The sequence below is a fragment of the Schistocerca americana genome, chromosome X (assembly GCF_021461395.2).
Source record: "Schistocerca americana isolate TAMUIC-IGC-003095 chromosome X, iqSchAmer2.1, whole genome shotgun sequence".
In the NCBI taxonomy this organism is placed as follows: Eukaryota; Metazoa; Arthropoda; class Insecta; order Orthoptera; family Acrididae; genus Schistocerca; species Schistocerca americana.
The window spans coordinates 104,680,388-104,699,303 of NC_060130.1; positions in this window are offsets into that span (position 1 = coordinate 104,680,388).

Consider the following 18,916-nt stretch of genomic DNA (forward strand, 5'->3'; position numbering starts at 1 on the left):
GCACTAAATAAGGTACAAGTATTAAAATAAATTTTTGCTATGGAGTGGAAGCAGTTCTCATAAAGAACTTCAGTATCAACAGGTAGCTTGACTAACATTTTGGTAGATCACTCCATTTTCAGCTAAAGTCAATTGTTAGTGAAGAGTAATGAACACGGCATTTTTCTTTGAGTATTGTAATTGTAGATGTTATTATTCTTTCTAAACTATAATGGCTTGTGACTGATGGTAAGTATGACATGTTACTCTTACAGGACATTTTTATGTAATGAAGACTTTATTTCTTAAAGATTAGTTACCCCAGAATTTCATATGAAAATAAACAAAGTATCTTTACTTACTGGTTTGTCTCTCTCTAAGGCCTTTTAATAAGACGAAGTGTAAAACTAGTTGAACTGTGTTTTTCTCTGCTTTAAAGTCTCACCAGTATATATGTATAACCTCAGATTTTGTAACTAAGTGTAGTGATTTATACAACCAAATTTCTTGGACAGGTAATAGAAAATACCAGCTGCAGCTGTTTTGTTATTTAATCCTAGTAAATTAGGGGGAATCCATTAATGGTGACCTGCATGGGAATTGGAGAAAAGTACAGTTTCAGGAGTGGGATTATAATTCAGGGTGAAAAGATATCAATGACAAGGTTTGCTGATGACATTGCTATCCTTAAAGAAAGTCAGAAGAATTACAGGATCTGTTGAATGGAATGGACAGTCTAATGAGTACAGAACATGGATTTCAGGTGAACTGAGGAAAGACAAAAATAATGAGGAGTAGCAGAAATGAGGTTAATGACAAACTTAAAATCAGAACTGTTGACTATGAGGAAATTCTGCTACTGTGAAAGTAAAATAGCACGTGAGGGACAAAGTAAGGAAATAAAGGAAGACTACCACAGGCAAAGAGAGCATTCTTGGTCAAAAGAAGTCTACTAGTGTCAAACATTGGCCTTAATTTGAGGAAGAAATTTCTGAGAATGTTTGTTTGGGGCACAGCATTATAGGGAAGTGAATCATGGACTGTGGTGAAAAGAAGAGGACTGAAGTGTTTGAGATGTGGAGCTATACAAGCATACTGAAAATTAGGTGAACTAAGATAATTTTCAGTATGCTTGAGGAGGTTTTTTGCATAATCAACAAGGAAAGGAACATCTGGAGGACACTCACAAGAAGAAGGGACAGAATGATAGAACATCTGTTGCGACAACAGGGAAAACTCTCATGGTACTAGAGACAGCTGTAGAGGGTATAACCAATAGGAGAAGCCAGTAGTTGGATTATAAGAAACAAATAATTGAGGATGAGATTTTCACTTTGCAGTGGAGTGTGTGCCGATGTAAGGCTTCCTGGCAGACTAAAACTGTGTGCTGGACCGAGACTCGAACTGGGAACCATCAGGTCCTGAGTTTGAAAGAAAATTATTTTTAATGTGGAATTTTATGTGCCCATTTGACAGTGAGGTCCCAAATTAGTTTGGTGTGATATTCATGTTATAAATATGTATTAACAGGGAAAGCAAAACAGAAAGAACAACCAGTACTCCAGCAGCAATGGCACTGTCCTGACCTGCACCGACTGCTATCACCATGCAATAGCAGTGCTCCTCAGTTGCTGCCAATGTACTGCTTATTCTTCATGTTTTACTGTCCCTGGTAATACCTATTGATAATACAACTATCACACTAGACTGCTATATTGAATGGGCACATAAAATTCCACTTTAAAAATCATTTTGTTTGAATCAGAAACAAGTTGGTGCTTTTCGTCCACTCTGGACATCACATGAAAGATGAGATGTGATGAGCAGTATTTGTCTGGGCTGACTCCTGCTACACACTGAAAAAATAAAACTGAAATATCTGACAAAACACCAGAAATGCACCTTATGGCTCTTAGGAGAGACTTATATTTAATGTGGAAAAACAATTTGACCAAAAGCGCGAGACTGCAAGACAGCATCAAACTAAGGAATTTGAGTATAGGAACTAGGGCTTGCAGTTGCGTATTTTCAGTGCAACGGGAACATAATTGAAATCTGATTTATGGACACCTTTACTCAAAATGAAATGTAATTCACAGAAGATGTATATACAGACAAGATATTTCGACTAACCAATCACCAGAACGAGAACAAGAAAAACTTAAAGCATCACATACATGTGTATGTACCATACAGCACTACTTTAGAAATGAAAACAATCAGGTGTTCATGTTTCATGTTTTAGTATGCCCTTCAAAGATCAAATTAATGAAAAATGAGTATCATCTTGTACACAGACTTGCCACCACTCAACTAACATAAGTACATCATAGAAAATGTTCAAACTGACCACCATTTTCATGTTGGCATAGTGCTGTTGTGGAATAATAACTGGTCCGAGTATGTGGTCACCGAGAATCCCTGTCTACACTTTGGTGCCGAACCATTGCTGATGAGATGCCTCGACCATTTCCTGATGATTGTCTGTAGCTGACAGAAGACAATTATTCAGATTGATAATATCACTTCTGGTAAAGGTAGCTTCACCAGTCAAGAGGACTGATGGCAGAAATCCCATAATTGTGATGGTCTGGTGCAAAAAGCATCAACAAAATCTTTCCTGTAGAGGGAAATCTGCTGCTGATAATCCTTGCACTCTTTGCAGGTGTTTGGGGTAGTACAGTTGTCATGCAGGATATATGTATCGTACTTTGACTAACACCCTGTTGTTCAGGCCACTTACCTGGAGTTTGTACTAGGGTTCATCTCAATATCCTGTAGAACCTGGTCCTCCAAATCTGCTGTATGCAGAGTCCACTGCCTCCCTGCATGTTAATCTGTCTGAAAGGAACCATGATCACATAAATGCCCAAAAAAGGGCTTGAAATGTTGCATGATATGATTGGTGTCTGTGAGGGTACCTGTTTTGGTGTAGCCGTGTTGCCTCTCGACTTTTTGCATCGGTTTGGCTGTACACAAACACCATCTTACCTTGTTCCCAACATGAATAGTGGACCATTCTGCTGCTTACAGTATGCTGCATCAATCACACAACCTGCAGCACATGAGGAACACATGGCACGTGGTCAGAGGAACTTTCATTCGTCAGCACCATCTACTGTGGCAATGATGCATTTCCAGACACTTGTTCATGGGACCTACTTTCCTCAATTTTCAGTTAGGAATCTGCCCTTGCAGTTTGTAGGTTTTGAGAGAAAGAGAGAGAGAGAGAGAGAGAGAGAGAGAGAGAGAGAGAGCAACTGCAGTTTTAGCAGGTTTTGATGATGTCCACTCATGTTTTTTCAAAGCACTGTAAACGTTTGTTGTAGCCTAGTACAAGGTTAATCAAAGGCAACTATTACACAGTATGACACATACCTGTCCTTTAGTTCACAACAGAATTTAACCTTGTGTGTAGGGCAATATCCTGCAAATCTTACAGTTACCTTGTTAGTTGCAGTTTCCCATGGAGCAGTGTATCAAAGGCTTAGAGTAGTTGGCCTGTTCGCCAGATGTCTAACAGTGGGTTTTCCACTTTTTAATGTATATAGACATGGATTAATTTGTTGTAGATTTAACAACATTGAAAAGTGACAAAGAATGAATGGAATTAACATCATTGAGAAGTGATAAAAAAATGAATGAAGTTAACAACATTGAGAAGTGACAATGAATGAATGAAGAAATTGTGCTGCACAGATTTTTCAAACTTTATTCATTTTCACTGGACATTCAGCTAAAGGGCAGCAGTTGTTAGTGCTATCATAGAAACATGTTAGAAAGATAGTACTTTAGCGTTGGTATGGATCCAGTGTAAGGTAGCATCATGTGGGGTGGGATAATGAGGTTCTCATTTTCTTTGATAACAGGAGAGATACTTTAAAAAACAACAAACATAGAGATGTACTGCAAGCAAATATACAAATTTTTAGAAGCTTAGTTAATACTGTCACAGTCATCATGGATAATAGTGGCCATAGGCAACCATACAGACTCATCAGCAAAATCTTCAGATTTGAATCCTATGGAACATTTCTGGAATAAATTTGGAAAATGTATTAGATTCCATTGGTTGCCAACAAGAACTCTTTCAAATCTTTGTGCAACCCCTTCATCAGGATTGAATTAACTGTCAATAGTCTTCATGAACCAGCTGTAAAGGGTATGCCACTTTATGTGAAACCCAAAACCAGTTTTGAAAAAATACAATGAATATTTCACTTCATTAACTGAAGATCTCTTTCAACTATATTGGAAAGGACCAGTCCAATGTTCTCAAAGTTGGTGAATTTGTATACCTCTATTTATGTTTATAAAACAAATACTGATGAAATTATAACTAAAATTAAATCATTAGCCAATAAAATGTCAAGTGGCCTTCATGACATACCTGAATTCATATTAAAAGCATGTGTTCACCACACCAATGACAAAAATTTTTAATCTCTCTCTATAAACTGATATCTTTTCATCAAAAGTCTGACTGCTGCCAAAAAGAAGATCTACCGGTAAAATATCACTCTGCAAACCTGTGTCACAGTTAAGTTACTTCTAAAAAATTCCAGAAAAAACTTTTTTATGACAGGTATCATAAATAAATATTAACCTGAATGAGATTTTCACTCTGCAGCAGAGTGTGCGCTGATATGAAACATCCTGGCAGATTAAAACTGCGTGCCGGACCGAGACTCGAACTCAGGACCTTTGCCTTTCGTCGGCATGTGCTCTACCAACTGAGCTACCCCAGCACGACTCATGCCCCATTCTCACAGCTTTACTTCTTCCAGTACTTTGTCTTTTACCTTCCAAACTTTACAGAAGCTCTCCTGCAAACCTTGCAGAACTACCACTCCTGAAAGAAAGGATATTGCAGAGACATGGCTTAGCCACAGTGTAGGAGATGTTTACAGAATGAGATTTTCACTCTGCAGCAGAGTGTGCACTGATATGAAATTTCCTGGCAGATTAAAACTGCGTGCCGGACCGAGACTGGAAAACTCGGGACCTCTGCCTTTCGCGGGCAAGTGCTCTACCAACTGAGCTACCCAAGCACGACTCACATCCCGTCCTCACAGCTTTACTTCTCCCAGTACCTCATCTCCTACCTTCCAAACTTTACAGATATTCTCCTCTTCGCAGGAGAGCTTCTGTAAAGTTTGGAAGGTAGGCAACTGCCTCTTGAAAACAGGCAACCTACTAATAAACAAAAATGTACGCAACAGTTGTACCAGAGGGAAATCAAATACGTACTAAACAAATTGCAGAATGACATCCTATCAGAGGAGCATAACTAACAATAGTGTTGTATACTAAAATGTAGACTTTCACGGCCGGAAATATCATGTCCATTATAATTATCCGGGCTGTTATGCCGTGGTTGGTTGATGAATTCTGTGTCGATTCCCAACGTTTCGTCTCTGACTGCGGGAGACATCTTCAAGGGGGTCCGTAGCTCAATGGAAGGTCCAACACACCCACTGGCTCGCTACCCCCTTGAAGATGTCTCCCGCAGTCGGAGACAAAACGTTGGGAATTGACACAGAATTCATCAACCGACCACGGCATAACAGCCCGGATAATTATAATGGACATGAATAGTGTTGTACTACACAGTAAGATAACAGAGGAAATAAAATTTGCTCTGTATTCAATATTTGCCATGAAACTAAAGGTATTTCAAATGAAGTACTGTTTCTACTCTGTAAAATAATTTCTCAATACGTAAAATAAATGTTACTTAAAAATTTAATTGTAAGGATAGGTACCTAATTTAACTTTCCTATTATGTTGCTGATACTATGTATTGCTGTAGCTTTATTTTGACCTGTGCTTCAACAGTCACTTATAAACTGGGATAATAAGAATGTATACCTATATACTTTCACTTCCTTTTGCTGTACATTTTGACCTGTCCAACACTAACAGTGCACTTTGTGGTGCACGAAAAACTGGACTATCATCTCAAGCAGCTTGGACTGGAATGCAGTCTGTGTGTGTGTGTGTGTGTGTGTGTGTGTGTGTGTGTGTGTGTTCCTTTTCTGATAAAGGCTTTTGCTGAAAGCTGATATGTAAGTGTCATTTTTTTGTGCCTGTCTGCAACTCAACATGTCATCTTTACAGTGAGTAGAAATCTATATTTTCCTTACATTGTCAACATCTAAATTAATTTGATACTTTATTGATAAACAAAATAAATACAACAGGTTGAATGGCACCACAGAATTTAAATGTGTACACATGTGGAAAACGTATAGTGAGGGAAAAAGGAGAGAATGAAGAGAAAACCAATCCAAAATAACTAAGAAGTGCAGATAACATGTCCACATGCAATTGGAAACAGATGTATGATCCCAATAAAATAAAACAAGTATGGTGGTAAGAAAAGTTTTAATAGGTGTATAGAGGGTAAAAAAGTCATTAAGGTACATATAACTCAACTAAACTCAAAGAAATATAGAATTTGAAGCACTTTCTCTAATCTTTCTAAGCCACTTTAAGTAATGTATTTCACATAGATCATTTCATGCAACATGAGTCATTATTTTACAGAAAATATACCCATTTTGCTACATATGAACAAAACAATTAAGTATTTGAGTAGAGTAAATGGAAAACAATATGAAACATCACAAAATTAATTTACTTTAGGGAAGGAGGAGACAAGTAAATGTATAATGTAAATTCAACACATCAGTTTGAGAAACAATACAAGTAATATCTGCCAGTAATATAACAAAAACCTCAAATCAAATAATGAACAAGCATTTTCAGCCATTAAATGTATAAAATAATACAATTATATGGTCAAACCAGCAGACATACATAGTCTGGTGCATAAGTCATGCCCAGTATCAAGAGCCTGCTGTTTTATTTTGCTCTCCAAGTGTAATTCATGAACTCAGTTCTTGTGTAATTGCTACAATGAACATAACATTGAGTAGCTGTTGCAAGTTATATTAAGAGCTGTCACAAAGCTGAATATTTGTAAACCAGCTTTCAGCTACAGACAAACGAGGAATACTTTACTGAGAACAGCTGGTGAATTATGCCATATGTGTCTCTGTTTTACCATTCTATTATTATTCCATATTTCTACAAGATAACTAAGAATTTGAGATAAGTGAGAAGTCTTGTGCCATGGCCTCCTATCCTCATAAAAATATTATCACATCCACTAACTACATGTAAAAAAAAAGCAGCTTCCTCAATACACAATACCATCCAACTGAACTGTTTCTCCACCAGGGATTGAAAAATACTCTCATGGTGCCCTCAGATGAAAAATGTCCTCATCAAAATCTTTCCTACTCCAAGTTATGAAATATTTGGTTTCAATTCTCATGCAAGCCTTCCTCATAAACTCTTTCCATCTCAGTTATACACATGCTGAGAGCCCAGATGCAGCTCTTTCCAAGACATTCACACAACGCAATATCTTCCACTTTTATTGCTGTGTGTGTCTGTCTGTCTGTGTGTGTGTGTGTGTGTGTGTGTGTGTGTGTGTGTGTTTTGTGCCTTGTTTATGTACTGCGAAGGGGAATGAAAATCTAAGAGATCTGCCTAGCTTATGCTAAATGCTTCCATCATGTGGTTGTTTCTACATATACTATAGATTTTAATTTAAAAACAAGCTATGAAGTCTTCTGACACATAAGCCTTGCTGAAGGGCTGTTTTGCATGTATGTAAGAAATCAGCCACCTGTAGGATATCAAACGTTTACTTCAATACTACTAACTCAGCTTTGTTCTGGTCTACAGGATGGGTAGTAGAAGTGATCCATAAAACTACTGTCCAATAATCTTGACATCAATGTGTTGTAGAATCTTAGAATATAGTCTTAGCTCAAACATAATGAGGTATCTGGAACAGAATGACCTCCGCAGTGCCAAGCAACATGGTTTTCGAAAACTTTGATCACCTGAAACCCAACTCACGCTTCTCTCACATCACATGCTGAAAGCTTTGGGCCAAGGCAATCAGGTAAATGTACTGTTTCTTTATTCCCAGAAACCATTTGACGCAGTACTGCATCTATGCTTATTGTCAAAAGTATGATCATGTGGTTTACCAAGTGAAATTTGTGACTGCATTGAGGACTTTTTGGTAGGGAGGACACAGCATGTTATCTTGGATTGAGAGTCATCATCACTTTGGGTGTGCTCCAGGGAAGTGTGTTTGGATCCTTGCTGTTTGTGTTGTACATTAATGGCCTTGCAGATAATATTAATAGTAAAATCAGGTTTTTGCAGATAATGCAGCTATCTGTAATGAACTACTATCTGAGAGAAGCAGCATAAATATTCAGTCAGATCTTGATAAGATTTCAGTATGGTGCAGAGATTGGCCACTTGCCCAATGTTCAGAAATGTAAAATTTTACTCTTCACAAAATGGAAAAACATAAAAACATGACTATAATATCAACCGCTTGCTGTTGGACTCTGCAAACTCATACAAATACCTGTGTGTAACACTTTATAGCGATATGAAGTGAAATGATCACATAGGTTCAGTCACGGGTGAAGCAGGTTTATTGGTAGAATATTAGGGTAATGCAATCAATCTACAAAAGAGATTGCTTACAAATCTCTCATGTGACCTATTCTAGAATATTGCTCAAGTGTGTGCGACCTGTACCGGATAGGCCTAACATGGGATATTGAATGTATACAGAGAAGGGCAACACAAATGGTCACAGGTTTATTTAATCTGTGGGAGAGTGTCACAGAGATGCTGAAGGAACTGAAATGGCAGACTATTGAAGACAGATACAAACTATCGCAAGAAAGTCTATTAATGAAGTTTCAAGAACTGGCATTAAATGATTACCCTAAGGGCCCCCATGTATCACTGATACAGGGACTGTGAGGATAAGGTTAGAATAATTACTGCATGCACAGGCACATTCAAACAATATTCTTCTCATGCTCCATATGTGAATGGAACAGGAAGAAACTGTAATATATGGTGCAATTGAATGTACCCTCTGCCATGCACCTCATCGAGTTTTGCAGAGTATAGATGTAGATGTAGATTGTTGAATACACAGTAACTAGGACACTAGATGGGTAGGCTACTGATGCTTCAAAATTTTTGACTAAACTTTTTGCATTGAGAGTGATCTCGCTGAGGAGAACAGAACAGAATGTTTAGCAGAATGAAATAGTGTTACAGCCACAGAACTGTAAGTAATGAATGAGAAACGTGATGAACTATTGTTTATGGGACTTATCACATAATCATTACAAATATTTTCAGTTGTTGCTTTTTTGGAGCAGTAAAGTAACTGAAACTTCCACAAACTGTATAAAAATTATAAGACCAATTAACAAATCAAAGCTAAACACGTTGATAAGTAAATTGAATTTAATAAAATGGGTTAAAATAATAACCACTGCAGGTGCAAATGAATCTACCAACAAATTTCTAGAACTATTAACTGAAAATTTTGAAGCATGTTGTCCTACACACTGCAAGAAAATATCAAAGCAAAATCATTACACCAAAGCACAAAATCTAAAAAGCTGGTACACCCCACGTCAAAGTAGAATAAGAATCATAAATTCTACTCTATCATGAAAGGTCCAAGCACAATAATGCTGACAAGGAAATGTACATGAAAGTGAAAAAGATTTACAGGTCTGAAATCAAGGCAGCTAAGTGCAAAGCAAATGATACATATATATTGAAATCAGTAAATAAATGCAAAGCTGCATGCGAAATTATTAAAACAGAAACTAACTATGATGATAAAGTATACCAGACACCAATTCCAACTGATATTCTAAATGCACATTTTGTCAGTTTCTCAATCAGATAACAGCATAATGGAGAACGTTAGCAAGGCAGAGGCACTACTGCCAGAAATGAATAGTAAGCAGACAGACAGCTTTCACTGGACTTGTGTAACTGAGATGGTCAATGAATCAATAGCTAAGCTCAGTAATACAAGAGCAGAAGATTACTATTGTCTCTCAAATTATGTTATTAAAAACATCATAAATCAAATTGTAATGCCACTGACTAAAATAATCAATAAAGTTTTACATGAAGGTAATTATCCAAAATGTTTAAAAATATCTGCAGCTAAACCAGTACATAAGAAAGGTGATATAGCATCACCAGATAACTACTGACCAATATCACATATACCCATAATATCATAACTAATAGAATACTGCATGCATAAACAGATGAGTCAATATTTTGAACATAATAATATACTCACCTCCTCACAGTATGGTTTCAGATCTAGCCTTTCTACAGTCAGAGCAGTTGAGAATATGGTAGCAAAAATATACAATTGTTTGGAAAATAAAGACATTATCTGTGCAACATTGTTGGACCTCAGGAAAGCTTTTGATATGGTCTCCCACAACATTCTCATAAAAAACTCTACCACTAAGGAGTGAGAGGGAATGTTCTAAACTTAATGCAGTCGTACTTGGACAATAGAAAAACAGTTAGGTAAGGTAAATAATCAAATGTCAGAATGTCTCCCAGTTGTAAAGTTCGTACCTCAAGGATCTGTTCTTGGACCTTTCCTTTTCATTATTTATACAAATGATTTACCTGCAGTTGTGTCATGTGATGCAGTGGTATATGCTGATGACACAATACTTAGCACATGTGATACTAATCTTGAAAATGTGTGACACAGCATGGCAGTGGCAATGGAGAGGTGCACTACTTGGTTTGAGCCAAATGTACTGCACAAGAATGATAGTAAAACTGAAGCTATAATATTCAATATGAATGCTCCCAGTCATGGTAACAAAATAGTAAAATTATTAGGATTTCTTATAGGCCTAGATCAAAAGCTCAGCTGGGATACTAACAAAGGGAAGATATGTGGCAAATTGGCACATGCCATATATCTGCTGTACAAGCTGAGAAGCTGTGTCAGTAAAGAATTTCTGTTGTATGCGTATTTTGCATTCTTCCATTCGCACCTGAGTTATGGAATACTATTATGGGGCAATTCTGTAGGCTCAAAATTAGTGTTTAAATGGCAATAGAAAGGCATAAGGTGCATAGCAGAACTTATCCCATACGAATCATGACGAGATTATTTTAAAACTGCCTTGTCTTTGTTAAAGAGAATCTGAATAAATTTGACTTACGGAGAACAGTTCATAACCAAAACATAAGAAATGGACATACAATTAATATGCCATATTCTAGGCTTGCAAAGACACATAACAGTTACAAATATCTTGGTCCTGTCTGCTTCAACAAATTACCTGAAAATGCCTACACAGTGCCAGTAAATAAATTTAAAACTAGTCTTTCGAGGTGGATCAAAAGTAAAGTAATTTACTCCGCTCAAGAGTTCCTTGAGTATGTGACAAATGACCCACTTTCCTTATGAGCATGAACTATAAATTAACTGCAAACTATACATATGCCATACTGTGCAACTATTTAAGCACTATTTCATGTACTTATTGTATGACGTTGTCTATTGCTGTAATGGCCGAATGACAATAAAATTATTATTATTATTATTATTATTATTATTATTATTATTATTAGTTATCTCTTTGATTATTTATTTGTCATTCACTGAATTATATAGTTCATATATCTTGTAATTGATCTATTGGGAAACTTCTTCTTATTTACATTTGCACAAATATGTATTGCATCCATTCTGGATTATTATATTGTACTTAATAACATTTGTCATGTCAAAGCTTAAATTATTAACATTGTTATTTTTGTTATGTACACACTGATGACACCAACTGCATGTAAATATGCTCAATGATGGAATAAAACATTTGTTTTTGTATTTGTAATAAGGGTAAATAGCAGAGAAGGCATTAAATAGTACAAATAGTGTGGAATGAAGAGAGATGCTGAGAATGTCAAACCCATAGAAACCGATCAGGTACAGAAAAACAAAACTGTGTAAATAAAGGATAAGGCAACATATTTAATTCTCATATTTCACCACAGCTCTTGTTTGCACTTCACTTCTGGTGGCAACCTAGCCATTTATCTTCCCCACCAGTTCATATTTAACCTCTCTTTTCCCCTTCTGTCTCCTAACATCTTCTCATCTGTTTCCGTAAATAGTGGCAATACATTTCTGAACAAAGTGCCACAAAGTGTAAAGGAACTGCCAAGCAGAACATTTACAATGGTGATGGTTCCTTGGCTGAAAATAAAGGCCTTCTATAATGTTGAGGAGTTCAGATGTAATAGTGCAAATCATTTAATAATTTTATTATGATGTGAACTAAATGCTGTACTTTTAGCAAGAGTAGGCATTGCCTGCAGGAGAAATAGTAACTGTTGAAATTAAGTTTATTGGGACTGCTACAAATGACAATCAATATATTTTATTTTTGCCACTTTCGCTCTATAATGCTGTACTATATAAGCTATGTAATATTCAAGCTGACATTTGCATAAGTTAAATATGTAACACTATATCCTTTTGTCTGCAAAGAAAAGAACTTCTACTTGACAGTGTCTCCTGCAACAGCATGTTAATTTCACACAAATAAAAGGATATGATTTGATTTGCTTAGCTCCAGGTGAAGGTACCTCTGATTCTGTATTATTTTTGGATGTAACCTGATATTCATTCTGCTTATCCATAAGTACCTCAATTTATTCAAACTGAGGTAACTGCTGGAAAAATGGTAACTTCTTGAAAAAATGACAATGAGAGAGTCTATTTTTTAATATAAACTCACAACAGACTCATGAGAATGAAGCTGAAAGCAGTGAAAAAAATGCCTTGAAACAGTAATGGCAATTGAGTGACAGAGAGGACTGTGTTTGAGAATATGAATAGAATTCCTGAATTGAAGACCTTGACAGTTCTGTAATATGGCATAGAATAGAGAGGCAGCAATTTCTCCAGCTAGCAGACAAAGACCATGTTTTCAAGTAAAAGATTGTTTATTTTTCAACAAATTTCCCTTTTCTTTGTCTACCATTTTCTAATGAGTAAATCCATGGCATAGGCCTGATTTTGGACTGCATATAGGATGGTGGCCCGATCTGTTCTTGAGTATTGCTCGAGTGTTTGGGATCCATACCAGCTCAGATTGAAGCAATTCAAAGGTGAGCTGCTAGATTTGTTACTGGTAGGCTCAAACAACATGTAAGTGTTACAGAGATGCTTTGGGACCTCAAATGGCAATCCCTGGAGGGGAGGTGCTGTTCTTTTCAAGAGACACAATTGAAAAAAATTAAAGAACCAGCATTTGAAGCTGATTGCTGAATGATTCCAGTGCTGCCAATGTACATTGTGAGTAAGGACCACCAAGATAAGGGTCATACAGCGGCATATAGATAGTCAGTTTTCCCTCACTCTGTTTGTGAGTGGAACAGGAAAGGAAATGATTAGTAGTGGTATAGGGTACCCTCCGCCATGCACTGTATGGTGGTTTGCAGAGTATCTATGTAGATGTAGATGTAAATTATCCTCCATATGGTTCTGAGTTGGTCCAGTCCAATTTACATCTGTTTCCAAAACTTAAGGAATGCCTTCACTTTGATAGTAACGAAGTGGTCTAAGCAGAGATGAGGTTGTGGCTCCATCAACAACGTCAGAAATTCCACAGTGATAGTGTCAACAAACTGGCCTCTTGTTTGTAGAAATTTGTTCATTGTCCGGGGGACTATGTTGAGAAATAAATATATAGACATGAAGAATACAGATGTAGACTGTTAATACCTTTGTTTTATTTTTTTAAAAAGTTGAGAATTTTCACATAAGAAAGTTGGATGCATTACTTTCCAGTATGTTCTCATAGATTTGAGAAGATTGATTTTAACACTGCTGTTAACTGGTTGGTCCACTTTCACATCTAAAGTCTTTCAAGGAAATCTAGGAAATTTTGGAACTGATGAAAATTATTCCAGGTAGTGTGACAGGGCTCATAGCTTCAGCTCATGTTTAAAACAGATTTTTTTGATTGTGATTGTCATTTTTATTGCTATAGATATGGTTCACAGAAACTAATCACCTTTACAGAAAGGCAAGGATAAGAAACAGCTGGCAGTAACCTAGTTAGTATGACTGTGGTGGTAAATGAGAGAAACTGGAGCTTGGAGAGAAGAGTACTAATTGACTCGCTTCCTATCCACCATCTACATAGCCGGCCGGTGTGGCCGTGCGGTCTAGGCGCTTCAGTCTGGAACCGCGTGACCGCTCCGGTCGCAGGTTCGAATCCTGCCTCGGGCATGGATGTGTGTGAAGTCCTTAGGTTAGTTAGGTTTAAGTAGTTCTAAGTTCTAGGTGACTGATGACCTCAGAAGTTAAGTACCATAGTGCTCAGAGCCATCTGAACCATTCACCATCTACATAGCAATGAACAAAATAACACTGGTACACTATGTATCACCACCACACTTCGGTTTGTGGAGCACATATGTGAATGAATTAACATTAATCACTTGAAAATATCACAAACTAACTACAAAATTCTTCACAGCAATGTTTCTTCCACTGCAGTTAAGATATTCAAGGCAAAAAGCTTAATTTGTTTAATATAGTACCAAATCAATCAGCACGTTATGTCAGTCTTCAAGATTCATGCAAACTACGCTTGTCTCCCTGTGTCTTAAATTTAATACCGCCCTTAGAATGTAGATAATCTCGTATAATTGTGTAGGCTTTCACAGACAGAGTCAGTCAACATAAATTTTTCTTAGTATGGTACCGCATAATATTGTAAATAATTGTCACTGATGAAAGCAATATTTCAGCAACTGTTACAGGGGCTTTCTGGCGGCCAGTATACACGTAGTTTCAAATCGTTCGGTAATTTGTAATCGTATTTCGTCAGTGAAGTGTACCATATGCCATAAAATTGTCTTAAATGGATTAAGAATTCAATCATAAGTGATGCCATACCCATTGTTTCTCACGATCGGAAGTTCTAAATAAGTGCGACTGCGGTATGGAATGCAACGGGCGGGACAATGCCAGTGAAATGCACAGGGCAGGTTTGCAAGTGAATGTAGAGAACGAACTTAGGAAAGAACTCGATTATATTATAAAATATGCAAAAACGCTTGAAAACTTGGTAATAAGTGTGAGAAATTCCTCAAAATCTAGCCTACAAGAGTTCGCAAATACCAGTCAAATAAACAGCACATGACCAAAAACAAAAACAGCGGAACTTACTTTAAAACTAAGTAATAGGTTTAGTGATCCTTATCTAGCAGACAGCCATGGAAGAGGTGTAGCCGAAATTATGAGTTCTAAGAAAACAGGATTCGAGGTAACTGGCGTAATCAAACCAGGAGCGCCACTATGTGAAGTTTTAAATAGCTGTAATCAATCTATGACGAATGACACATGTGTGATAATTGGAGGCGCCAACGATGTATACCACAATGAAACTAGACGTGCTACAACAGTTTTAAAGCAAGTAATTTGTAAAATGCCCGAAGTGAAATTTTTTGTTGTCAGTATCCCTCATAGGTATGATCTCATGGAAAACTCTTGCGTGAATACTGAGATTATTACCGCCAACAGACTTTTCGCTAAGACATGTCGAGGTTATCCTAATGCTACATATGTTAGGATAAATAGTGATTGCAGAGAGCATTTTACAGAGCGTGGACTTCACAGAAACATGAAAGGGAAAGAAGCCATGAGTGCTGAAATATCGAATGCTATTAAAGACTCTAAAGTAGAACGAAACACTATTACACTGTCTGAAAACGGCCTTATTAAAGTGTCAACATTAGTGGAAAAAGGAAGAGCTGATGTCCCACAATCATTGGTAGCAACAGAAGATTCTTTGACGTTAGAAGAAGTAAAAAATTCTGAAGTGTCGTCCAGTACAGCAGCCACATCAGCCAAATTGTCAGTAGTGTCGAAATCATCAAAAACAGCTGAACCATTATCATCAGCAGCAGATGTACCACCTTCCCCAGCAGGTTCAAAACCAAGTCCAGAATCTGTGACTAGTCCATCAATCAGAAGAACAGAGGCAAGACCAGTGGTACAAAATGCCACTCAGATATCATCAACAGAAGAAAAATCAACACCATCTAAGCATCATTTATCAGCTTCATACGCAGCTTCAACGTCCACAGTAACGTCAGTGCCAACTGTAGTTCAAGATTTAAACGAAAATACACTTTCAGCAAAAGTTCCAGTATCAATTGGAACATCAGTTACAAAAACGGACTCAGCAGCAAAACTGGCAGCATCTCCAACATCCACTGAATCATCAGCTTCAGAAACACCTCCAGCACCCACTGAAACAGCAGCTACAACTACAGATACAACAAGTTTGGTGGCAGGTCCAGGGGTAAGAAATACAAGGAGCAGGAAACGTGTAATTCTTAAGGATTTTTGGTACCCAGACTCAGCAAGGAACAGCCGATAACATTGGGAAACATAAGTACAAACTCCTCTCAATCTAATTTCAATAATTTAAAAATAATGAGCCTTAACATACAATGCATTAAAAATAAAATATTAGAACTTGAGATTGCAGCTAGTGAAGCTAGTATAGATTGTATTTGCATTCAAGAACATTGGTGCATGAGTTATGAACTAGAAAATATTTGCATTTCCCCATACAAATTGCAGGAAGGAAACAAGACATGGTGGTGTTTGCATTTATGTAAAACCTGGAGTAAAGGTTAAAAATATGACTGTAACTGAACCCTTGAGTGAAGAAAAACAATTTGAGGCTGCAGCAATACAGTTGAATACGCAAAAGAGTAAATTAATAATAATGTCAGTGTACAGATCACCATGTGGTGATCCTGAAATTTTTAGAAATAAGTTAGAGGCATTGCTCAAAATATTACATCATAAAAAATCAACAATAATTATAAGTGGAGATTTTAATGTCAACTTATTGACTGAAGGTGCATCCAAAGATCAGTTCCTGAATGTTTTACAGAGCTTCAATTTGTATCCACGTATAACTAACGCTACAAGAATAACAAACTCTTCAAAAAGTCTCATAGATAATATCTTCACAAATATAGATGCCATATATATAGATGTAGTAAATGTTGACCTAGGAATATCTGATCACAATGCACTCGCCCTTAAATTTCCCATAGCCCCTGTGACCAAATATAGTTCAATTCAAATGTACAAAAGAACCTTCTCCACAAATAGTTGCAGTCACTTCATAAATACACTGACTAGCCAGTCATGGGCAGAAGTACTGTTGCAAACTAGCACAAACACTGCATATAATGTTTTTTCTTCCCTATTTATGTTCAATTTTGAAATGTGTTTTCCTAAGAAACTTGTCAAAACAAACACATATGGGCATACACATGCCAACTCCTGGATCACAACAGGTATTAGAAATTCCTCCAGGACCATGAAAATGCTGAACTATAGACTGAAAAGTTGGACTGACCCCTAGTTTAAAGAACATGTAACAAATTTTAAAAAATATACAGAAAAGTAATTACAAAAGCAAAATTACTAAGTATTGATAAATTAATAAGTAAATCAGGCAATAAATCAAAAACTATTTGGGAAATTGTGAAAAGGGAAACAGGTAAGGACCTCAAGGATTAGGAAATAGTACTCAAAAATAGTGAAAATATTGAATTAAAAGATGAAACTCTGGCAAATGACATTAATAATTACTTTTTAAGTGTACCAGTGTCATTAAGTAAAAACTTTGCTAAACATGAGAAATTAACAGTCCCAAAAGTAGACAGTAGTATGTTGTTAACTCCCACAAATTATAATGAAATATTAAAGGTGATAAAGAGTCTAAAATCAAAAATGTCTGCAGGTGTGGATGAAGTGCCTGTGTCAATAATAAAAAAAGTTACCCAACAAATTATAAATCCCCTGGTACATATTGCCAATTTGTCTTTCAGCGAAGGTGTGTTTCCTGAGAGGTTGAAAATCTCTAAGGTCAGACCTCTGTTTAAAAAAGGAGATCCATACAAGGTAGAAAATTATAGACCAATATCCCTTTTCCAATCATTTTCAAAAATTCTAGAGAAATTAATGAAAACCAGACTCATATATTACTTAGATGCTCACAAACTTCTAAACTGCAATCAACATGGCTTTCGCTCGGGCCACAGCACAGAATCAGCTATCCTTGCCTATACCAAAGAGATTTTCAGGAGCCTTGACACTAAAACATGTGTAGTGGGAATTAACTTAGATTTATCTAAAGCTTTTGATACAGTAAATCACAAAATTCTGTTTAAACAAGATGGAGGCAATAGGTGTAAGGGGAATTGTGAAGCAGTGGTTTGAATCTTACCTTCAAGATAGAACTGATGTGGTAGAAATCGTCGCAGAACATAAAAATCAGAAAATCAAGTGGATCTCAGACGCAAAGAAATTGGAAATAGGTGTCCCACAGGGCAGTGTTCTTGGTCCCTTATTATTCTTGCTTTATATAAATGACATAAAAAATCATAATATTTCCACCAAAATAATGTTGTTCGCAGATGACACTAGCATAATTATAAGTGATGATAAAAAATCATTAACCACCACAACTGATAGTCCTGAAATATATTCAACATTGGTTTAATGCTACTGAGTTAACACTTAATCTAAGTAAAACCAATTATATACAGTATGGCAAAGCAACTAAAGATATGGACCTCCAGTTAAAACTATGGATAAGAAGATAGAGTGTGTACAATCCACAAAGTTTTTGGGCATGCACATTGATCAAAACCTAAGCTGGAAAGACCATCTCAAGTACATATCCCACAGGCTCAATTCAGCATGTTTTGCATTGAGGATATTATCTAGAGTATGCAGCACAGACTGTACTAGACTAGTGTATTTTGCTTACTTTCAGTCCATCGTGTCTTACGGCATAGTGTTCTGGGGTAAAAGTAAATCAAGCTTAACAGATATCTTCAAATTTCAGAAAAGAGCTATATGAATCGTAACACATAACTCTCCAAGAACTCATTGTAGGGCCCTTTTCAAAGAACTGCAAAT